This window comes from Anguilla anguilla, chromosome 9 (genome assembly GCF_013347855.1).
Source record: "Anguilla anguilla isolate fAngAng1 chromosome 9, fAngAng1.pri, whole genome shotgun sequence".
NCBI classification, from domain to species: Eukaryota; Metazoa; Chordata; class Actinopteri; order Anguilliformes; family Anguillidae; genus Anguilla; species Anguilla anguilla.
Window position 1 is genome coordinate 10,186,253 of NC_049209.1, and position 25,263 is coordinate 10,211,515.

The following is a 25,263-nucleotide window of genomic DNA, read 5'->3' on the forward strand; positions in this document are numbered from 1 at the left end:
CGTACTCAGCCGTACTGTATCACTTCTCGGAATTGGAAGCACACTGCACTATGCGCTTGCCACCCTTCCAAAGGCATAGCTTGGCGTGAAGTATGTGTGAATCAGTGGGAGCATGTAATGCGCGATTTGGGGGTGCTTGATCAGTGACCGGCTCCTGCTGAGAGGCTGAGCAGGAGGAATGATACGGTAACTTTGTGGTCCAGTGTTGAATGTGCTGGTCATGCCATATGACAAAGTAATGCGTTTATGAATCAGTTAACTCAGTAGCAAATGTACAGCATAGATGACTTCCTGACTTAAAGGAATATTAATGTTAACAATATACACGGCGCTGCGGGTCATCGCGCTATTTTGCTGAGCCGTTCTCTCCCCATTTCCCGTGCGCCCGATTATCTACCGCTTGATTTTGCTCACTTTACAAGCAGCCCTATTCCGCCAATTTCAGAACCATGGACAGCGGAGTGGCCTTATCTGGAAAGCGTTACTCGATCATTTTAATTTTCAGACAGGATTTATGGAAACTAAGGCCCCAGTGAGGAACAGGTTTTTCTAACTGAAAACAGGGAGGCATGCAAATGATGTTTTAGTCTGTTGGGTCAGGGCTGATGTATAGTTATATATTTGGCAATTGTTATAATATGTTCAGAGTAATAGCTTGTGCATGTCAAATGTTTCCCAATAAAACCCGGTAACTTTACGCCATTAACCTATATACCCCGCCCTTTTCATCTTATTTCCAGCATCCACCCCACACCAACCAGCATTTTTCTTTCAAAGCTCTTATAGTATATTTGGATAAAGAATACTAAGGAAGACTATCCCTCTAGACAGAGTATACTGACAGGTAGTATTCACGGGCAAGTCCGTTGAGGTTACAAGTAAACTGATGACGCATGACGCTTAATATGAATACCTTTATTAACATGATTTATTACATTAAATATTGAAAAAAAAACATTAAATATTATTTACTTTTTAATAAATCCCAAATTTTCAATATTGTTCGAATACATTTACTAAAGTAGCCTATATTTGAGACTTTAACTCAATAGCCTAATATTTAAACATTTAACTCTATAATAACATTTCAGCTTATTTCAGCAGCTATACGGGTACTGCAGCATTAAGGGTCCTCAAAGTAAAATGCGCCGGCTTTGGCGTGAGAGCAAGTCAACGAGAAAAGTAATGAGAACCACCTAGTTAAGAGAGATTGCACACATCAAAGCAATTTCAGCTCCAGGTAATTTCCTTAAGAAATTCCACTATTACGCCAACTGTAAGACATAAATTAATTTCTGTTGATTATTTTTTGGCAAGTGATATTCATTATTCAATTAAACAGCGGAGGCACGTGTGACATTCGGAAGTTGTCATCTAGTGTTAGCATTGTCTGCAATTAGCAACCAACAGCAGCCAGAACAACGAAATTTTGTTTTTCCTATTCCAAGAAGAGGGAGACCAAATATTTTTTTTTTTAAACCAAACGATTTGCAAATTATACTCGACTATTTTAAATTGTAAGTTTGACCCGGGACACGAAAACAGTTTCAAACAAACCAAATTCACTCACATTCAGTATAATAGTTATTTGCAATCTGACTCACCGAGTAGAAGGGCAACTAGCCTACTTGAAAACATGTAGGCGAACTAAATAACTGGCTAATATAACGGAAATGTCTGAAAGGTCCCAAACAAGGCAATATAGTACGAAAATATTTTTCAAAATCAAACTAAATGTCCTCCAATGTGCAGGCCTAATACAGACTAACTACTGGAGCCACGTGAAGTAGCCACCTGAAGGATAAACCATCCAATGCATTTTTAAAAGTTATATAATTGCTTTAAGGCTAGTACTATAATGATTTTGTTAAATCGGCCGAAGTGTGTCTGCAAATAGCGAGCGATTTATAAATGTACAGAACAGAGAATCAAGGTGTTTTCTCTTGGGCCCGCAATCCGAGTTTCGCGCTGCACAATCTTCGCGTTTTACTGATAACCAACGCCGCCCTACAGTAGCTGGTTTTATGAACACAAACGAAAAAGCATAACATACATAATACTACTACTACTACTACTACTACTACTAATACTAATAATTATAATAATAAAGCCTTAACTCTCCAAACTCTCACTGTAGAGATGCCTTTTTTTCTTGTTAGTTTAGCATTATATCCAGGGTAACTGCATATTATCTATATTGTAGCATGTTCCAATTAACTGAGATAGTTAGGCTTGAGTATCTTGCTCTAGGGTACATAATTGTCCTAGTTCAGATTCAAACCTGCAACTCTCCTTTCATAACTCCAAATGCTTCACCCTTCTGCCATGCTGCTCTCATACTGGTGTCCTCTGCAGCAATATGTGACCTAATTGCACAGATTGTCCCAAATAGTTTAATCATTATTCTGAATTATGTATAATCCATATGGATGTTTATGATTGCATAAAAGGCACACGATAACTCATTCAGATTTAAACTAAGGCAACACAACCCACACAATGGCTCTATACAAATATATTACACTCCGGAAATTTACTGGATATGATGCCTTGTGACCTACTCAGCTAAGGCATAATTCAGGCATGGAATTACCTGTGTCAAAAATAGTCAAGACACCTCTGAACAAAAAGATTGTTTCCCAAAGTACTGCTAACTAGTTTCAGAATAAATTGCAGCATGACCTAATTTGTCATACTGGGCATTTTGCCCACAGGTTGAGTATAGTTTGAAGTAGGCATCTTGCCCACCAGAAGAAAATGCTGATGTGCATTAGAACTTAGAACAAACAGACAGGCTGGCTAAGGGAGTTCAGACATTTGTCTTGTAATATCTGAAGATGCGAAGAAGGAAAGCCTAGCATGCTCTTGTGAGTGCATCTGTTCATTGGCTTAGAGTTTAATCTTAGAAAACTGCAGGTCATATTGAAAGTGATTATTAAGAAGTAGGAAGAATTGTGAAGTCCTTCCTCCCTTCATCCGATCTATAGAGCATGCACCAGGTGAAAGCAATATGGGGGCATCTCACATAGTTGACCAGTAGCCGTGTCAAATCATTGAAATGACAAAGGAAGGGAGAGAGGGATGGAGGGAGGTGTTCTTTTACCGAGAGTGCATTGGGCACCTCCAGTCATCACTTAGAGCCTTCTCAACCTTGTTATTGATATGTGGGGTGTTGGGTTAAATATCACTTCTCGGCCTTATTCTTAATGTATGAGGATGCTGGGTTAAACACCACTTCTCAGCCCTGTTATCGATGCTTGAGGGTGCTGGGTTAAACATTAATTCTAAGCTCTGTTATTGATATGTGGGGATGATGGGTTAAACATCACTTCTCAGCCCTATTATTGATGCTTGAGGGTGCTGGGTTAAATATCACTTATCAGTCTTGTTATTGATGTGTGGGGATGCTGGGTTAATCATAACTTCTCAGCCCTGTTATCGATGCTTCAGGGTGCTGGGTTAAACATCACTTCGTAGCCCTGTTAATGTGTGGGGATGCTGGGTTAAACATAACTTCTCAGCCCTGTTATTGATGCTTGGGGGTGCTGGGTTAAACATCACTTCTTAGCCCTGTTATTGATGCATGGGGATGCTGGGTAAAACGTCATGTCTCAGCCCTGTTATTGTTGAATGGGGATGCTATTATAACATTACTTCTCAGCCCTGTTATTGATGCTTGAGGGTGCTGGGTTAAACATCACTTCTCAGCCCTGTTATTAATAGGTGGGGATGCTGGGTTAAACATCACTCTTCAGCCCTGTTATAGACGCATGGGGATGCTGGGTTAAACATCACTCTTCAACCCTGTTATAGACACATGGGGATGCTGGGTTAAACATCAATTCTCAGCCCTGTTATTATTACGTGGGCATGCTGGGTTAAACATCACTTCACAGCCCTGTTGCAGATGCTTGAGGGTGCTGGATTGTGAAAAACGGGGAGCATGGAACTGTGACAAACTGTTGCGAGCTGTGACAGCATTGCCACGTCTCCGGTGAGGGGAGCAGTCCCCCTCCTCCCACTGAGACGTCATTTAACGAGCAGAGGGCGCCCTCTGATTTGTGTAAATTGAATAATGTCCCCCGCGGACGTGCTGCACCCTTGAGAATGATTAGGGCTTAGGGATCTAGCCTGTTGTCAATCACTCGCAACTTTCAGCAGCCAATTGCAGGCCGCCAAGCGTACGTCAAGGATGCAAGCGTCACGTGGTTCGCGCCCTGCGCTCCTGTTTCCTGTTTTGCGATGTTCTAGCTGCGGTACGCGCGAGCAGGTCTTTTTCCTCCAGAAGGAAGTTACAGTAAAAGGGAACGTCAGCTCGCTGCCCTTCAAAGCTAATGATATTCATCCCGTGCAAGCTGTGCATGATTAAAGGATTGTTCATTGATCTGACGTCTTATGCTGAAGCTTGTAGCCCTCGGAGAAAGGCGCCAGCCTCTCTCATCCCCTGCTGAAGAGGAGGAGGGTGTTCTGTCCTCTTCCTCTTCTCCCTCTGGACAGATCTGATGATATTACAGGTCTACACACAGGCTCTGCCCAGTCGCACCACCTACATTGCATTAAATCAGCGCTTGGTCAGGGCTAATGCACTGTTAACGCACCCTGTGCTTCACACTGAAATACGAAAAACTATTATTAATACTAAATCATTACAAGGCACTGTTATTACAGAGCTTGGAGGCATGTGTTTTCTGGCACTAGAAGTTTAAAGGGTGATGTTATGGCAACCAGGGGAAAAATAATTGTGCAACAAAACAAATTGAAATGCTCAGCTGTTTCATAAGATCTGCAAGGGTCCCATTGCAGTGTGAAATGTGCTTTACATTTCCCATATTAATTAGGAACCACATTAAAAACATTAATATGCTTCTGACTCTATTCAATAGTTTATCAAGTAAAATCCGGAAAGAGGTAGCCAAAATTTCAAAGCACCCCAGTGCAACTGAAGAATAATACTGGCATAATGGCTCTAAAGATTACTGTAAATAAACTGTGACTGTTTAAAAAAAGGAATTTTGGACAGTTGCGGCAATAAAGCCATATTACATTGCAGTGACCTAACCTGTCTAATACGTGCAAAAAATCATTATGCTTTTGGCTCTTCTTCAGAATGAGTCACTTCTAGCTAATGAGGGCATATACACACATGCACAACAGCCTTAGCACTGTTATGAGGACTTATATTTGATTGAATACAGGAAGCCTGTGCAAAATTGAATAGACACTTTTTGGAAGAAGTATGGTTCATGAGACTAGTTTGAGTGTTTTCTGTGCAGCATACTTTACATTTCATTATATTGCACTCACTTAGCATACACTGTAATCCAGAGCAACTTGCATAATGAAATAAAGAATACAGGTTTTTAAAATGACCGCCTGTGTTTTATAGGCTTCCCTCTGGCGAGCTTTCACTTTTAAAATGAACAGCTGGCACGCTGGTTTGAGTTGCTTTGGTTTTTGGATAGCTGACTAGCGTCGATAGCTAGCCGGTGTCGTGTAGCCCCTGTGAATTAGGGCACGAGGGTTTCGGTCAGCGTTGTTGTCCTCGTCTCGCCGCGTGAGAGAAACTCCAGCCCGTTGGACGCAGCGTACAGTCTGCAGACGAAGGGTACTCATCCAGAACAATGACAGCACAGCCCGATACAGAGAATCGGAGGTTGGCAGTGTGCGCTTCACCAGAGAGCAAGTGCTTGTCTTCCGAATTAATGGAGGAAATTACTGTGATGAAACAGGCCTACAAATTTGATTAGGGATTCCAAATTGGGAGCAGCAGAAAACATGAGCATACAAATTAATGAAAAGAAAATACTTGTGATGTGTCATAGCTAACCTTTAACAGTTTTCTTTTTGTAAAACCAGGACTAATTCTATTGCCAATTTCAACTCTTTACTGCTGAAATTACCGATCTGCCTCTCTCTTCTGATCATTCCACGTTCAAAATGGTGGCATGAATACTTGCCCCTCCACGTCACCTGATGTGTGGGGTGGGGGAGCTGAGGCGGAATGGCTGATTGCCTCACCCAGGTGCATGCTTCACTCCCACTATTTATGAAGTGCTACAGTTTAATATAGATATACAAGTCTTTTTGCAGAGTGAGTGACAATCATAATTGTTGAGGGGAAAGAATGAGCAAATAATTACTTGCATGTTTTGATGGCACGACACCTGCTTATAATAAGGCGAACAATTATTATTGTCTGTAATTATACCATGTCATAGAATATATTCTGGCATTAAAGTGCTAAAATGCTAAAGTTTTTTTTTTTTTCTGAAATACTAAAACATTGGCACGGTCAATTCCTGTAACCTTACTCTGGCGCTACTTATAAACATTTGCAGGTTCCTGAGTTTGCATCATGCAGCATTGCACAGTATTATAAGATGCCTTTGATCCAGTTTTTGCTAATGCAGAGCTGAATGGAAGTGTTGCAGACTGGTCTGCATGCACTTTGATGAAAGTAGGGGTGGTATTGATTCTGATCACAGGCCAGAGGCACAGTACACTCCGAGTGAAAAGGAAAATGTTAAATTATGTTTTCTGAAAAAAAAAAAAAAAAAAAAAAAAACATAAACGATACTGTATATTCATTGCTTCCCACAGGTGAATTTATTTGTATGAAATTATATAGAATTCAGATGTTGATTCACGTTTGCCCTCTCTAACCATGCAGAAGATTTGTTATATAATACCTAAAATGGTATATTTTTTTCTCTCGTGTGTTTGTGTGTGTGTGTGAGAGAGAGAGAGAGGGAGAGAGAGAGAGAAAGAGAGAGGATCAATTCATGCAGTTGTGCTTATTTGTATACATGATCTTTCATGTGTGTGCTTTTGTATAGATGCTCATGCATATGTGTGTGTGTGTGTGTGTGTGTTTGTGCTCATGATCATACAAGGGTGTGTGCGTGTGTGTGCTTTTGTATACATGAATACATGTTCGTGCATACGTGTGCGCTTTTGTGCACATGAACATGCATAGATGCACTTACGTGACTACGTGTTTGCATGTCCTTCTGTCTGAAATCTTAGTTTCGCTGAAATGAAAAACCGTTGGGACTCGTGGCTTTTCACTGATAACAGCGGGTGAAGTGCTGAGTGAAGACAGAGGCAAATTTTGGGAAATAAAAGCAGGAAGCCAGGCTGTCCCCTGCCTCCCAGCTCAAGGAGGTGCGCCGCGGATCGTGCTGTGGGCTCCACCGCGTTCGCCTGAACTCCAACACCCCCCCCCCCACACCCCCCCCCCCCCTCCGTCTCGGCCTCCGCAACACGAAAAGCTCACGATCAAAACACAGCACGTCCCGCTCCTGCAGAAGCCCTTTACGCTCTCACTGTTCTTCTGATTTACCGTTTCAGACATTCTCGCAGGCATTGCTTTTGTTCGTAATATTGCAACAGCTAACACACAACACGGATTTTAAATATACCGTAAAGAACAAAGATACATTACAGTAGGTATGCCCAGTAAACATTATCTGGTCTTGTGTAGACTTTATCACTTCAGCCGAGTTAATGCTTGCTGGGTTGTACCATTTGACAAGCAATGTCTGACAGAATGTTGGGCTATTCTCAGATACTGTTCTCTTCCTAGCATATGGCGATGTAGAACAGTCACACATTTGATCATATTAAATGTAACCAACTGTGTGCTAAGGAGGCAGCTGCCATTGGGTCAGTCTGACACTACCATAGGCCAGCCTCTGTTGGCTCTGGTTGCAGAACACCTGTTTGGGCAAATTAACTGGAGCCTTCAAAATGCCAACGTTGCCTACTAGCTAATGAGATATTGTACTGCTGGGGAAATGTATTGTGGCATTACTGGACCAAACCTGGCTGCTGATAAAAAGGTCATGGTCATAGTTGCTTTTTGCTCAGCTGAAAATATAACAAGAGTTTGCCTTTGAACATTTCTCAGCATATTCACAATTCACAATATTCACATTATCAGCAATGGACGTTTAAAATATATCCATCCATCCATTATCTATGCCCGCTTATTCCTGGGCAGGGTCGCGGGGGGTGATGGAGCATATCCCAGCATGCACTGGGAGAGTGGCTGGAATATACCCTGGACAGGTCGCCAATCTATCTGCGGGGCACACACACCATTCACTCACGCATTCATACCTATGGCCAATTTAAAGCCTCCAATTCGCCTGCATCCATGTCTTTGGACTGTGGGAAGAAACAGGAGTACCTGAAGGAAACCCACACGGACACAGGGAGAACGTGCAAACTCCACACAGAAAGGGCCAGGCCAGGATTTGAAACCGGAACCTTCTTGTTGTGAGACGACAGTACTAGATTCCATATAGCTTAATATTGATATTAACTTTGTTTTCTGCACGCGTGACTGAGAAATGATCATACAGCAGTGTCACCATCCCCTCCAAGCCAGCAGCAGTATGTGAAAAGGTGGTGATGACGAAGAGCCGTGGTTTGGACTGTGTGAGACAGTACACCCCGTTCTGTGGGGGTTTGCTGAGCTGAAAGGTTCAGCGGTGAGAAGGAGTAAATTCGGCCGATGGCAGTGAAATGTGTGACTCTGTCGTTGGGGGGGGGGGGGGGGGGGGGTCCATTGATTTGAATCTCCGATGCGGCAGTGTCTTCCACTGAGTTACCCACGGGTGCCGCCTTTGAAGGCCCCGCCGTGTGAATGTGTACGTATCACAGAGTCAGCGAAACAGAGAGGACGCTACTGCTGCATGCTGCTCTCAGCCTGCCTGGCGTCAGAGACCCAAGTCCCTGTTATTCAATCCTCCGGAGAGCATTAGATCTCTCTCTCTCCCTGTCTCTATCTCTCTCTCTCTCTCTCTTTCTCTGTCTTTCACTCTCTCTCTCCCCCCTCCTCTCTCTCTCTGTCTCTTTTTGATTTAAACGGAGAGTTGCTGTTGCTATTGGGGTGCTCTGAGGCCACTGTTCCTCCTATGCTCAGTGTCCTTATAAGGACAGCACTGCACGCGCGTACACATGCACACGCAAGTGCACACACACACACACACACGCACACACCCACGCACACACCCACACACACACACACGCACACACACACATCTGCGCATGCATGGCTTGCAGCACTAATGGTGCGCTTGGGCCTTTGACATTAGGTTGTAATCTTGACCAGAGGTGGGTAACCCGGCCTCAAAGAGTAAAAAGACTGACCATGTATTTGCGCCACCAACATGCACTAAACCAGCTGATTACAATAATTAGTTCTCCTACCCTGGTGAAGAGTTATGCTAATTAGAATCAGCTGGTTTAGTGCATGGTGGTGGAGCAAATACATGGTCAGTCTTTTTACTCTTTGAAGCTGGGTTACCCACCTCTGATCTTGACACATGCTTCCTGTTTTTTGCTGGGTGGTAATGAGATGGGTGGGAACTTATGGGAAATGTTTGGTTGGGATTTTAAAATCAGCCATTTTAGTGTGTGCTTAGCACTGCACATCCAAATAGGTGCTTTCTATGGGGTTAGGGGTCCTTATTTATCGATCGTTTCCATACAATTGAATATTGATTTCAGGATATAGTTAGACATACAAATTAAATTACAGTTGCCATCCAACAATCACATCTGACAGAACATACCCTTAAATTGCCCTATAAGTTACAACCATCCCTTGTGGAAAAAGATTGATCTGAAAACCAATTCTGAATTATTCCAAACAGTGCTGTCTTTTGGTCCAAGTATTTTGTGACTCCAGACGTCGCCTCTCTACGGAGCCCCCAATAAAGATAACGCAGGGCTAAAAGACTGAGATCAGAGAGCGCTGAGTCTCCTGCCGCTCTCGGCCTCCACGCTTCCCCGCTCCTCCCCCGAGCGACACATTTGAGAATACTGGAGGCTTTGACACCTCCTGTCTCTTGCGCGTGGCCTAGCGGCCGTGGCTTTGACCCGGGTCCCGACAGCGCTTTGGTGGTTCCCTTCCAAAAAGGAACTGGCGATTTGTGGGACTGCGATACGAAAATGTGGTGGTTCGTTCGAAAAGACGGTCATTTTTGTATCCTTTGTCATCATGGCATGAACCCACACCCTACAGGGATCATTCTAGGGAGGACTTCATAATGCTGCTACCCAAAGGTGCACACTGGCAGCATGAACCCACACCCCACAGGGGTCATTTTTAGGCAGGCATTTATAGTGTTCTTTTCCACAGGTGCTCGTAGGCAAAGTTTAACAACAAGCTAAATTTAATAGCGGGAGGGCAAGAGCCAGTGCACTGCCTTTACCTTTTTACTTTCGCTGTGGACTGTGCGCTGCTACGCGCCGTAAAATATCCCCGAGTTTCTTCTTCTCCCTTCGGTTGAATACAGTCGAGCAGGAGAAGCGATGGCTCAGCACATCCCCTGCCCGCGGAGGGAGAAGACGCTGAAACGGAAGCTTAATGTGGCCGTTGAACTGATGGGTTTTAGCCGCATTGATCTCGTTCGGCTAATTACACGTTTAGCTGAAGGCTTTTTGTAGCAGCAGATTTCCCACATCCACGGAACACTCCTTTTGTCCCCCCCCACCCCCCTTCCCCCCTCCCCCCCTCCCCCCCTCCGGTCTGACGGTCTCCTTAATATTCAGTGCACATGCTCTACGGGGCCTGCACCCCCTCCCCCCACCTTTCTGCCTCCCTTCACTTCCTCTTCTTTCCTCTTCCCTCTCTCCTTTCATTGCACCGTCTCTCTGTGATCGCCCATACCCGGTCTCCCCGCTCTCTTTCTCTCCATCATCAGGGATGTAAAAGAGCTGTGAGAGCTCCATCGCTGCTCTTCTTCTTTAGTTCCTTTTCTTCTTACCGTTCGATACGAATAGCAATTCTTTCTACTCCGTTTCTGTACCGAATACAATGATTTTGGCTACGTGTAACAAAAAGCTTCCATTCCCTGTTAATCCAGCTGGTTGCTGCAGGTTGTGAACCTGTGCATTTTCTTCACAAGGACGGAAGGAAAGATTCTGAATGCACTAGTTATACCGGTCAGAAAAACACGGAAGGATGCACGAGGAACTGCGAAGCAGAAGACACGCATTCACACAGAACTGCACAGCGAAATATCCAGTGTTAATTCAACTCAACAACCGAGTAACATTTGGATCCAATGGGGACCATATGTACTCTGTGAGAGTTGGTTTAACACTGCACATTTTACTGTGCGTACAATGAGGTCAGAGTTATGGGACCTGGGAATTAACACTTTCAGAGCTAAGCCTAGGGAGTTAGGGAACAGGCGGTTAAGTGGACCGATGACACTCCGGACACAGCGACAGAGCTTTTCCTGATCATGATGATGAGAACGATGATGTCATTTCCAGAGCTATAATGGGATGAATGTGCGGGCCATTATTTGGAGCTCGAATTTTGTTAATTTGATTTAGTTGGTGCTCTGACTAAATGGCTGTTCTAGTGGTTAGTTCTCCCTTCGCATGTTACTGGATTCCCTTTCCCCACAGGCAACTGATAATGGGACTAAACGGCTTCAAGAGATACTCAAGGGCAAGTTGTGGTTTGTTCTGGAGAAAAGGTGCATGCATTTTCAGACACACACACACACACACAGGCTCATGTATAAAATACACACGCACCCCAAACACACACACAGTGAGGCTCACGTATAGTATGCACACACACACACACACACACACACACAGGCTCAGGTATAAAACACACACACACACGCACACACACCTATACACATACACACACACACACACACATACACAGAACACAAAGGCTGATGTATAAAACAAACACACACACACACACACACACACACTAGTACACTGTAGATGAATCACAGTGGGTCTCCCTCACTCTGTCCTCTCCCACACACAGTGCTCATCCCCAGGCCACAGGCTGTGTGCAGTGAAACACATTAGCCACATTACAGCTCTGCTGTCTGAGTCAGTGAGGGAGCAATACTGTACACTGGAAAACAGCAAGCGTGTCAGGAAACAGAGAAAAAGTCTTTAGCACTTTTCTGAAAACTAGCAGGTCGTTTTCTCCGTTAAAAACATTGTTATTGGGTTGTCAAGTCCAAGATATTACTGCTGATTAATTAGTGTAGCCTACCAGAAAATGACGAGATGCATATTGAATGAGCTTATGAATGGCGTTTCATAAAAGAATGATTCGATTATATTGAGTTTAACACTGAAAAACAGGAATTTTGAAGGCGACACAGCATTTGAATTATTCTCCGATGAATTCTGTGGGGTGCGAAATACAATTATTCGACGGTTATGTATTCCCTGACGCAAGTTTAAAAAATAAAAAAAAAACTTGAAGGGGAAGAAATTAATTGTTTAATTTCCATTGGCCGACGGGAGGGGCCGGAGCCCCAGGGCGAACCTCTGCCGACTGTCGAAAGGCTCCGTTTGGCATGGCGGCGTTTCCGCCGTCTGGCCGCGGTATCGCACGCCCTGATGAAAGGCGGCGGGGTGCCCTTTCATGTTCAAATAGAAAGGACGCGTTTCGTTCGGGCTTTGAAGGCGCGCGCGCGCGCCTCGCCTTTCCGCCCAGTCATAACGCAGCCTAGCCGCTCCGAAGGCCGGAACCGAATCGGCACAAGGCGCCAAAAATCGCTCGGTGTCGGTGATGTCACCGCGCAATGCGAGGGAGAAACGCGACGTAAAAGGGTCCAGTCGTTTACATGACTGGGAAATGCAGCGTGCTGCGGGGTGTGGCAGTTCTTTAAAACGATCTGCCCCGAATGGGAACGACCTTGTTACGAGACACGGCAACGCAGAATTCTGGCGGAAGTTGTTTGCGGCTATGGCTAACATGAAATAAAAATGAAGTCGTTTCAATCTAGCGACTAAAACAATTGCCTAAATATCAAGCCTGATTGTACTTTTCAAACTCCAGCTGTTTTGTTTTATTGAGGATAAGGGTGTTCCCCCAGTTTTTTTTGAGGGCGAAGGTGTTCCTTCAGGCTAATTTGGAATTGTATATTAAAAATAAACAGCATTTACAAGATACTGTAAATACTTTAAAGTGCTTTACAAAAATTTAAGAACATAAATAAAAATAGAGTAAAAATTAAAAAGATTATAGTGTTGAGGTTTGTTTTTTCACTTCAACTGAAGAATTTGATGTCCATTGAAGCTGCCCATTACTTCAAATGACTACCATTTCAGGTTGTTCACTTGTCGTCTATATGGATTTTGATGAATTTCCCAAACTCATCAGGTGTGGATATCTTGTTTCCAGGTACTGAATTATGCAATCAGAATTTCACACCTACATACACTGAAATTATGTCATTCACTAAGCATTTAAAGGCACATGCAGTTTAACTACTTAAGAGCATCAGCTATTGAATCACCTGGCATAAACATTATTGAAATGGCTGTGGTCTAGTCTTATGGTCCAGGAAGTGGGTGTGTAACTGTGAGGTTGCAGGTTTAAACCCCTGCGGGGCACTGTTTTTGTACTAAGCAAGTCAGACTCTTGCTGAAAGACAACATTCACAAAATATTGAATATATTAAATTGTTTTTACTTTTGTTCTTAAGAAAAGGTCCTACAAGAAAACAATGTAATTCATGTGCAGACCTTAAATTTTGTGTACATCCCTGGTATATAAGATGGTGAATGTGAATTGTTTAAAAACCGAATGTGCTTGCCTGTTGATGTGATTAGCATACAGAAACACCCTAGCAATCCCATAAAAGGCATGCTGACTTCAAGGTCATGTGCAAACATCAGCCAATCATTGCTGACTGTAAACATATCTGCACGGCTCCTAGAGAAGCACTCTCTCCCCAAGGGATGATTAGCCAAGTTATCTAAAAATAGCAAACATGCCATTTCTAGGTGTTGGGTTTGACTGCATACTTGTGGGTCTTTATATATCATCATCATCATCATCATCATCATGAATTGCTTTTATCAAGAAATTAAATTAATTACATTTGTTACCTAGGTTGATATTGTGAAGTGAAATAAAAATAGCAAAAAATCAGATAAAAAAACAAAAAACTAAAACTAAATTAAAACTAGCAAACCTGCTCTTAAAACTAAAGCTAAACTGAAGTTGAAATCAAAAGTGAGAACTAACTAAAAATAAAAACTAGTGAAAAAAAGTAATTCAGATAATTAACTTAGGTTAACTAAGTTAAATTCAATAGCCTATTTATGCTTATAATTGTATTATTGTTATTGTGAGGTCTGTAACTACTTACATTTATTTTGCATGAATAATAAAACATGTTAAATAGAAACCTTTTCTTCATATGCAGTATGCCTTTATGTTTGTTTCCAAACAAACGTAGATTTTGACTGTACTGAAGAACACATTCAGATAAGAATGTTTTGTGAAAGATGCCCAGTAGCTCTTAGACTGTGAGTGGTGATGTCTCAAGATGGTGACAGCTCAGTTTCACAGTTACAAAAATGGCGCGACTAGCAAGTTGGCATGGTGATTATGCACTGTTTTCGCAAAGCAATTCTCTCTTTTTGTGACTGACTGTAAAACGCCCGTCTCATTTGGAAGTGATACTAGCATAGTGTCTCAATTATGTGTAAACATAAACTAGTTCCTGCATTGTTCAATTTCAAAGTGGATAAAGGAGCTTGGATCAGAAAAAAATAAATAAATACTGACACCCACGCGCGTGCACACACACACACACACGCCGTACAGACCACACAGACAAATTCAGATTCATCCAGACAGACCCGGGCTCAGTTAATTGGTTGTCTTACTATAAAGCGACGAGGACACTTCAAAGTGCGTTCCACCACATTAATGACAAATCCTAAAACTGAAAGTAGAGCACTGCCTGGAGCCAACAGATTCCAAATGAACACATTCAGCCATCAGGGAAACTGATGCTGTAGACGTGAGGAGGGGACCTCTGAATTAATTCCACTTAGAATTTTATGCATGTGTAACACATGCAAATTGTAAATGTAATTTTCAGTGTATCTTCGAGTTTATGTACTGTATGTATTCAGTCATGTATACAATGAATGAAAGTCAATTGTAACTACAGTGAACAATGTGTAAATATGCACAGTATACAGTATGTAAACATATTAGTTATATTGAGTTTTATGTTAATTGCATATTAAATCATATGTTATTGTCTTGTAAAAGGCAATTGTGGCATTGCAGAAATGCAATATTAAAGATCAGAAAGACTGTTGGTTGATATATGGTGGAGAGGCTTAAATGTGGCTTGGTGGCTAATTGCATGAAGACATTGTCCTAGAGCAGTGTTTGTCAACCCTGGTCCTGGGGACCCACTGTCCTGCATGTTTTAGATGTCTCCCTGCTCCAACACACCTGATTCAAATGAATGGGTCGTTATCAGGCTTCTGCAAGCTTGATGATGGCCCATTCATTTGAATCAGGTGTGTTGGAGCAGGGAAACATCTAAAACATGCAGGGCAGTGGGTCCCCCAGGACCAGGGTTGAAAAACACTGTCCTAGAGCATGGATGGGTCCCACATTGTGGTATCTGCTAAAGCACAGTTCTAATGCAAGGGATTGGCCTCACAGTATGGTATCTGCTATGGCACTGTTTTAGTGCATGGATGGGCCCCAGGTCTGATACATGTTAAGCCACTGTTTTAGTGCATGTATGGGCCCCATGGTCTTACAGTACATTGCATCTGGACCGTGTCGGTGTCAACTGAATATGATTGGCTTACCAGTGGAAGAAAAAGGGGAAAAAGCAAAAAGGTATGTGTGTTGTTCAAAACAATGCCCAAAGCGCACATTGACCTCAAAGGAAACCACATTCCCTGATAAATTAGATTAATTATAGTGTCTCTGGGGTCTAGACTGTATACTGGTGGGTCTGGACGATAAAATCTAGAGTGGCTCAAACTGCAGCTGCTTCCACAGAAACAGCTACGGGCCCTTCTGTTCAGATGGAATCAGAATCGCATTACAGTTACTGAATTTACATTTAGCTACAAGCATACTAATGTGTGGAATTGCGGGCCATTATGGGATCATTACAGAGCCATTACAGGACCAAGACAATCATTACAGCATGATTACAGGAATGTGACAGGACCACTATGGGACCGGTATGGGATGAGTACAAAACCATTTTGGGATCAGTATTGGACCATTACAGGACCACTGCAGAAGCGCTACAAGACCGTTATGGTACCATTATGGTACCATTATCGGACTATTCAAGAACCAGTTTGTGATCATTATGGGACCATTACAGGATCACTGAACTGCCACCCTTACTCTGAGAAAAGTTTCATCTTTCAACCCACTGTCACATCCCAAGAAAGTTTCATTTGACCACTTTTTTACTCTCAATATTCAAACTCCTGCTAAAGCTCATAGACTCTCAGTTAAGTAAAATATGTAGATTATTATTATTAGTATTATTATTATTGAATCATGAAGCCACACTAAATATCAGAACATGCTTTACTTGTTTATGCCAATGGTGATACTGTAGATTTGAATAAATCCCAACTTGTTTGCTATTGTCAGTTGTTTAAAAATTTGAGAGCTAACATCAATAGGGCTGGACAGTGTCCACGTATCATACTGTATCAAATGGATTTCAGACTTATTTTAAATACAAAAGAAACCAGCTTCGGCTCAGATTTACATAAGCTAGCGCTAATATCTTTATCTGATGTGAAGCACTTTGATGCTCCGCAAAGTTTATCATTGCCATTATGATTATAATCTGTGTCAGCTGCGGCAGAGGCAGGGGGCTTTTGCTAGACGTGACCTGCTGGCCATCCCGCTCCCCTGTGTAACGCGTACCTGCCCGGCGCGTGTGTGAGAGCGCGGACAGGCTCAGCGGGGAGCCGGGCCGAACAGCTGAGCCCAGCGTGGTGCAGCCGCGCGTCGGGCGGGGCCAGGGCGTGACTGGCGGGCGGCGGCCGGGCAGCTGCTGCTGAGACGACGGCGTCGCGCTCTGCGGCCCGCGGGCCCCGGCAGCGACAGGCTCCTGACAGATCTGGAGCACGGGCGGGGGAGGGGGGGGGGGGCAGGGGGCCAGGGGGTCGGGGTGCGGGAGGGGCAGGCAAGTACACAGACGTGTCCTCATGACTGAGTGACAAGGCCTCAGCTCAGAAACAGAAAGACCACCGCGTACGTGTGCTAAACGTGTCTGTTGGTTGGCCACCCGGCTTGTAGCCTGGCAGACACAGGCTGGCACATGAATGCACACATACACACACGCACGTATGCGCACACATTCACAGCTGCGCATTCACATCTTCTCACATCATAACCATCCATATTTTGTTCTCTGTCCACTGACAGAAACAAAGAGCCGCAACATTCATTTCAAATGGCAGGAGCGTGAGTGCGTCTGTGGATCTCTCAAAGTGACCGGCTTCCGTGAGCACACACGCAGAACAAACACCAGCCTGACCTTGGGAGTATTTTATAAACAGGCTGATGGCTTTTCGCAGAGATCAGTGTGCGCAGGTGGGCAGGCTGATGAGCTTTCACAGATATCAGTGTGAAAAGGTCTGACAGCCTTTCACAGAGTTCAGTGTGCACAGGTGGACAGCCTGTTGGGCTTTCACAGAGATCAGTGTGTGCACAGGGTGATGGCCTTTCACAGAGATCAGTGTGCAGAGGGTGATGGCCTTTCACAGAGATCAGTGTGCACAGGGTGATGGGCTTTCACCGAGATCAGTGAAGACCACTGGGTGGAGTGACCATGGTACAGCAAACTGCACCGCACAGCAATGGTGGCTGCAGATGCTGGTCCTGTGACCTGGGTGCTATTAATGCTAATTGCTTTATTTGAACAGTGGCACTGTGGGAGAGGCATATTCACTGAGGCAGTAGAATTTGCTGTTGATGGGTTTTTTTTTCCCTATATACTTTCTTTGTAAATGTAACATTGGTGCTGTGAACATGCTTCGTTTTTATGGACATTTACGTTAGTCTGAAATGTCTGAGGCTGCCTTGTGTGATCTTTCTTTGCCTTTCCTATCAGCCCTCGCTATCCTTTAAAGAGGCAGTTCACTTTCTGGGGGTTTTAAATATTTTGGGTTTAGTCTATTTTATAAACATTTTTTAAAAAATTTTAAAATTTGTTTTTATGTGTAATTAAGACTATTTTAGATACAGAAGATACTGAAGTTTCTGGCAATCCCCGGGTTTACAATGGCAGGTACAGCATAGGGACATCCATAAGTGTGTAGCCTGAAGAGAGAAAATACATTTCCCATAACTCCAAAATGCAGCCTGCACAGTGGCATTATGTTTCTGATAAGTATCTTAGTGCAGTAGACTGAAACAGGTGGCTAACTCGCAAGCTAATCTGCTTTTGTAGCTACAGTAGCTAAAGTTTGTTGACTTACAGTTTCACAGATTGCCATGACTTTGCCTGCGAATGGAAAGTAGTGTCACATATAATTATTTTTTTAATTTATAAATGAGCAAATATGGATACTAGTGGATCAATTTTCTCACCATGTCAACAACGGGGTATTGCTTGTGCCTACACAGCACTGGGAGTTCTCCTGCATCACAGCTCATTTTTGTTGTCTGGGCTAAAAGGATAAATTACTACACAGGTGAATGAATCGGCACCACAGACAGAAAAAAAATAAAATATGGGTCAACGAAAGCAATATCAAGTGTTTACTGAACACATTGACTCACCAGAAGGCATGATTTGACAAATGGGAGTAAATTATACCTCATTATAGTCTTGTCTTTCACTGCAGTCCTTCTCTGTGTAACACATTTGTCACGAGGGAGAGCTTATTCTCTGTTTGACACCCACAGTCCTGCACCCACCCCCCCCTCACCACCACCCAGTCAGCATAAATAAATTCTCTGGGTCAGGAAAATCAATTTTGTGTGCTCTGCAGAGGAAGAAGAGAGGGCAACTTCTACACTCAGTCGCTACCAAAACAAAAACTGAGCAGAACCTGAAGTAATGGATACAGGGGGATCCAAAACCAAACAGTTTAGCTTTGAAAATCAGATTTGTTTGTGACTGATTGGTTGGTTTTGCTGTTAAACAGCACTTTTGGCAGTGTTTACATTCTATAAATAAGCCTGTGTTCACAATACTGCTGTCCAAGTATAGCAATCGTTTCACTAAGAATGATTCCCTTTCTATGACGGTTGGGTGCTATGGTGCTGTAGCTGTAGTTGTAGCTGTCATGTGGTTCGCGTTTATTTATTCATAAGGAAGAAGCTTGGTACGTCCCCATTCTCATGTTGTCATGGTAACACAGCTGTAATGAAATTTTCCTTGGTTTTCATGGCAGTGGTGGACTTTGATATTTTGGCATGGTTGTGTGGAGGCCCTTCTCTGCTGGTCACTGGTGGCTATTTGCGAGTGCATGAACCAAATGTTACTCAGCCTACCGTGCATGCTGCACTGACATGGTTGGTAATTCGGACTATGGCCACTTCGGTTCTTTCTCACAGGGAACAGCGGTGTCGTGTCATGCGATTATTCCCTTCGCACTCAGTTGTTCAGTTAGTTCCATTTGCAATCAGGGGTAAAGAATTTGAAATATTGAAAAAAACTTTCAATTTTGAATTTCATATTTTTCTAGGTACGAACACACCGCATGCTTCATGAATGAAAGATTTTCACAGTTTAATCCGTCTGAACCATTTTTATTTTTTAGAAAGTATTACCCTCGAATAGTCAATAAGGCAAAGCAAACACAGTCAGCAAGAACGCCATGGCAACTGTGACAACCTGCACCTGGTGCTGGTTTATCCATTGTTTGCTGAAATATGGCGGGACTGGGAAGGACTCCAACCGCCATTTAGCCGGAGTTTTATTTACTTACTCAAGAGGTAGAAGCCCAGGAAATCACTTGGGGATGTTTTTTTAAAGAAGGGCAGACACTTTATTCAGACGGGGGGGAAAAGCAGTACGGTTCCACGGCAGGGACTTGAGCCCCTATGTGCACAGGACGATTTGTATGTGGGTCGAAAGTCGGCTGTCCAGTGGGCTCTGTCACACGGTCTCCCCGGGGCGTGTCTTCATTCAAGCGACGTCGCGGCAAAGTTAGCACGTTCTCCTCTCTCCGCGGTGACAACGTCATGGGTCCCTCACACTGAGGAAGTGTTATGTGTTACCTGGAGAGCCTGTTAGCCTGGGGCCTGTTTCCCAGGAGCTGATGCTGCGGGTGTTTGCACTGGTGTAGCTGCAGAACAGAACCTGGGAACCTGAGGCGCACCTTTAATTAAAGCGAATATGCGCAGTGATCTGCTTCCCCTGTGCAGCACGGCACTGAAGCTGGGTCAGGTACGGCTACAGAGCGCTACTCACAGGGAGCTGTCGGATCTGCTGTTGAGATTCGGAACGCTTCGGTTCTTCGGTCTGTGTGCATTATTACAGCACGGCCACGGTTATTGTTTTCCTGTGGAAAGGTCTCAGATCACTTGAGGGCAAAAAAAACTTATTGGAGAGGGATTTTTTTTCCTGTGTATATAAATGTGCAGTTTGGCCAATGGGAACGATTTAACAATTTTCTGTGGGGTAGAAATAATGTTGTCAATGACATTTTTTTATATGGTACTGGAAAACTTTAAAGCCCTATAGGTATCAAATGTGCCACAGATTCAGACTGTGCGTCTAAGGCTGCTGCTCGCTGCTACGCTTCAAATCATTAAGTTTAATTGGACTGCTCCTCTGACAGTTGCCCTGACCATTCGATCAGTGCTTTGTGGGTGGAGTGCTCTAAGGACATGGCATCCTACAGATGATCACGTTCACTGTTAAATCAGCTAAATGACAAATGGTTTCTTTGAGTTTGACAGTCCTGTAATGTGACATCACAGGGATTCACGCAGTATTTCAGGTTTTTGCACAGTATTAAGGAGTTTCACGCAGTATCACAGTGTTTCACCCAGTATTAAAGACTTTTATTCAGCATCAGAGCGTTTTACACAGTTGTGTGTCTGAATCCCCCTATCACACACAATTAGAATAGGATCAGGAAAAGGACATTGATGGACAGTGATATGGAAATGCAGTCTTTGTTAGACTGGGATACTGGATCCCTGAAGACCACTTACGGTAGCCTTTTAAATTAGTCACATGTGTTACGTGTGTGTTTTTAAACCTTCACAGTGGCAGAGGTTGACTGGTGATCCCATAGACATGCAGTTTCAAAACTGGTTGAAAGTCCTGTTTGATTTGTATAAAACAGCATGCACACAGCTGCTTATCATTCTGTAATCACAGTGGCTTATTTAACATGAGACTAAATACATACACATTACAAAGGATCTGATCCAGTGCTCTCTGGAGTAGCCCTCCAGGCCTTGCTCATGATTACCCATAGCTGTGCAGGAGTCTAGCCGCCCTTATGATTCTGCTACCATTGGAGATAATGAGCAGTACGGGTGGGTCTGATCAGCGAGGGACAGATGTGGTCATGTGGCGCTGTTGTAAGAGCCCAAACTGGCTGTTGGGCTCCTGTAAGATCAGGTGACATTGTGACCACGGATTCTATAGACTCATGCATTAATTCCATCCCTTGTACTTCCTGTCTCCAGAAGGTTCTGCTTGGTAACAGGACCTCTTGGTGCTTCATTACAATTTATGAATATTCATAAAAAAGGCAATCTCAAGGACAGAACCACAACATTGTCCTTGGCCATGCCCCTTCATTAATATTTAATATTTCTTTATGAAGGACAGTGCATTATTAAAAACACTCATAAGGATCAAGCTAAGTTGTACCCGAGTTAGCTGAAAGGCTTGTTTTTCTTTGGTAGTTCAAAAGTAGATGGCCTACATACAACATTGCTCAAAAATTACAAGACATTACACATCAATAGATTGAGACAATTGATCAATATGTCACAGATAAAACAGTCCCAAAATGGTGGGCTTTACTAATGATGGGGAAGTACTCAGTATGTGACAGTAAATGAAAAATATGCACATATGTACATATAGGATATGTAATACTGAACTAACATACTGTATATACATTTAAAATATGCTATTAAAATTGGGTTCAAATGTGTTTGATGTTTGTCTTCCTATTTGACATATTTATAATCACAAGATCCTATGATGCATCAGATTTAGAATGTTTCTATTCAACAGCTGAGAACAGTCGATCTGTAGGGTCTGTGACCTCACTGTTACTGGGAATAAGGCTTTTCCTGACCCAGTATGACCTGTCCTATGCAGAATATCCTATATCCCGGGAGTGATGCTGGCTGACTTATTTAAGGGCACACTGCAATATAACCATCATTTTCACCTCAGGCTTCTCCTCCAGCACTCATAGCCCAGACAGGCAGTCAGACATATCGGAGTGCTCACTGTGCGATGGACGTCTGCTGATGAACACCATGGAACTGGCCTGTCAGTCCTCAATGAAATTTATATCCCTCCCTCATTGAAAGGAAAGACGGGAGCCCGCACTCTTAATAAATAGATATAGATTATGAATGTCTACGCAACAAAATCATTTTCATTTTTATTCCTATTTGGACAAAGAGACAGACACGTTTCGGCCTAAGCCGTCCTCAGTGTCTATCCCTCCCTCATTGAAAGGGTACCTTAGCACACATGCATGCATGTATATATATATATATATATATATAGATATATATATAGTGAGATAGTGTGGTGTGTGGCTGTACGTGCATGTCAGTGGGTCCTCCCAAAATATATTATATGTGAACTGCGCATGCTGTGTCACATCTAGCTTCGCATAATAATGAGGAGACTGTGTCCTTGTCTTACCTACTGCCGAGCGCAGACGCAGGTTTCTCCACTCATTTTTGCACGGCGCTTCTGTGCCAATTGTTCAGCAGACGACAGCTATATCATTGATATAACCCATGTATTGTAACTCTGGGTCGTGATGTAGCCCCGGGCAAGTAATAAACACAAAACTGGAAATATCAAGCAAACTGCTAGTAGACCACCATTGCAGAGACTAGATTTTAAAAAAAGATAATGCAAACAAACACTTATTCTGTGATATATTTTCAAACAGGACCACGTACATATTAATCATACACATTTTGCCCATTCATAATTAATCTATGTTTGTATAGAGTTTTTGGCCATTCATTCGTAAATATCTCCGTGGTTCTGCAAAGTGTGTTACATGAGGCCATGAGTGTCACACTCCCTCCCTTTAAGGAAGTAAATGTTATTGTGCAGAAAACCCTTAAATCTTGAGCCTGTCAGGGCCTTCTTCTGGCATCCCAACGCCTTAAGGGAAGGCAAAGGAATCAGCTGGACGGTTTCTCTTAGAGGTGCCGAGGGCGAGAGATCTGTGTGTGACCACATGGGCGATTCGTTCCTGAATATGCTTTTAGGTCACACTTCTTTTCACGAAATGGGAGCAAACAATATCAGCCAAGAAACTGATACAATAATCATCCCAGTGTGTGACATAATTGCTTACGGATGCCACTCACAGACTGGGTCAAGAGCTACAGAAACAAAGATGCGTGAATGTTATTCCAAGTAGCCACACTTCGGAAGGTGTTGATTGGCCACAGAATAAATTTGTATTGTGTGTTCATTTTTACATTTTTATGTGTTACTATATATCTTGATCTCACACAAATTCTATTGCTCAGGCCAAATGGAGGTAATTTTGAAATAAATTAATCCATTTAAATGCATTATGGTCTCTTTACATTATAAATGTAATGTTCTGTTTGTATGAAAATAATAGGATATAACTACCTTGATAATGTCTTGTTAACTTGACTTTCCTTCATAATGGCTGACTTTCAGTGTCCTTCTTTCAGATGACTTTCTTTCATTATTTCTGGGCCATTTATTAGGTGCAGGATATCTGTATTGTGGAAGGATTAGAAGGGTTTTCCCCCCCTTTGATCCAGAGAACAGTTGATTGCTGCTTTGATTTAACATGATTTCTTTTACACAAAAAAAGAGATGAAAACATACATCAAAAACCTTGAGTAGTGATAATCTGAGAGGTCTGCGGAGAGTGGGACGAAGGCTCCTCCTGCCACGAGAGTTAAGGCTTCTCAGCCCACTCTATTAGAGCTGGCAATGCATATTCACTGCACCAGGGTTTTTTTTTTTCTTACAATATCATGACTTCTGTGTTTTCAAAGCTTTGCCGTTTCTCTGATTGCTTTATATAAGCCATTTGTCTGCTGCACTCGACGCCTGAATAATTCAGAAGTTTTTTTTCCAGCGGAGTGCTTCGTGCCCCGCGCGTTTAAAAATGCACTCTCGCGGACGTCAAGGTGACTATGGCTCGTGGACTGCGCCGCGGTAGTAGTTTTATTGCGGTTGTGTTCGATTGAGTGAGCGTGCGCAGTGTGCGGTTTAATATCTTTAATGATGGAGTGCCCGGAGAGATAGCACACTTATTGATTTGTACCGGCGATAAATCATACTTTAGTTTGATATACACGGCTTCGTAGGAGAAAAGAGCACTCTGCCCCGCCTCTTAGTGGAGTCTTTCATATTTATTCAGGGGGTGCTCTTTTGTGTGGGGCTCACATGTAGGTTTTTCCCAGAGGCGGCCCTGGGCGCCACACTGAATGGCGCGCTAACGTTCGCCGCCGTACGCCGCAACGTGACGGGCACAGCTTTCAAAGAGGCACGCGCTGCGAATGGCCAGCTCGCGGAACGCCGCGCGGGTATCGATTCCTCCTCCCTCCCTCCCTCCCTCCCCAAAAAGATGCGTGGTTATTACTGCCCAGCGGGTTTTGGCAGGTGCCTGGCGGTTTAACGGCTATTACAAGGAAGCTGGGGCGAGCAGGGGAGCAGTTCTGCCCATTATGGGGAGGTGAGGCAGAGAATGAGAGGGATGATTTCCCCTCTCAGAAAACTGCCCGTCTGGCCTCCCAGATCAGTATCCAAATAAAACAAATAATGAAACCCTATATACTGTATGTATATACATAAAACGGCTTGGCTGAATACTCAATTCTGATTGGTCCAAGGGTGGGCATTGATTCTCAGTAAAGGGACATTTGATGACCGTGGTGCTCAAGGATTAGTGCGATATGTAAGGAAAAACAGAAGAACAACTCTTCCTCAGGTGACTGAGAATGTTAATGCAGGACGTGATCAGACTGTGTCAGTCCGTCGACAACAACATAGAGAGGGATATTATAGTATGGTTGCAGTGCATAAAACCCTCATTACAAAAACAAATGCACATTTGAGAGTTCAGTGGTGCAGAAACTATAGGCACAGATCTACAGAGATGTGGAAAAAAAAGTGATATGATCAGATGAGTCATCCTTATTTTTGAAAAGTGGGCGAGTGCATGTGCGGTGTACACCAAGAGAATGGTACAGGCCTGAATGTTTGACCCCAGCAATGAGGGGATTCA

General features: G+C 43.3%; 1 protein-coding gene across 2 annotated transcripts in view; it reads left to right on the forward strand.

The window, feature by feature from the left end:
* Window positions 1–25,263, forward strand: part of si:ch211-26b3.4 (connector enhancer of kinase suppressor of ras 2) — a 97,289-nt gene that overhangs the window by 457 nt on the left and 71,569 nt on the right. The window lies entirely within an intron of this gene.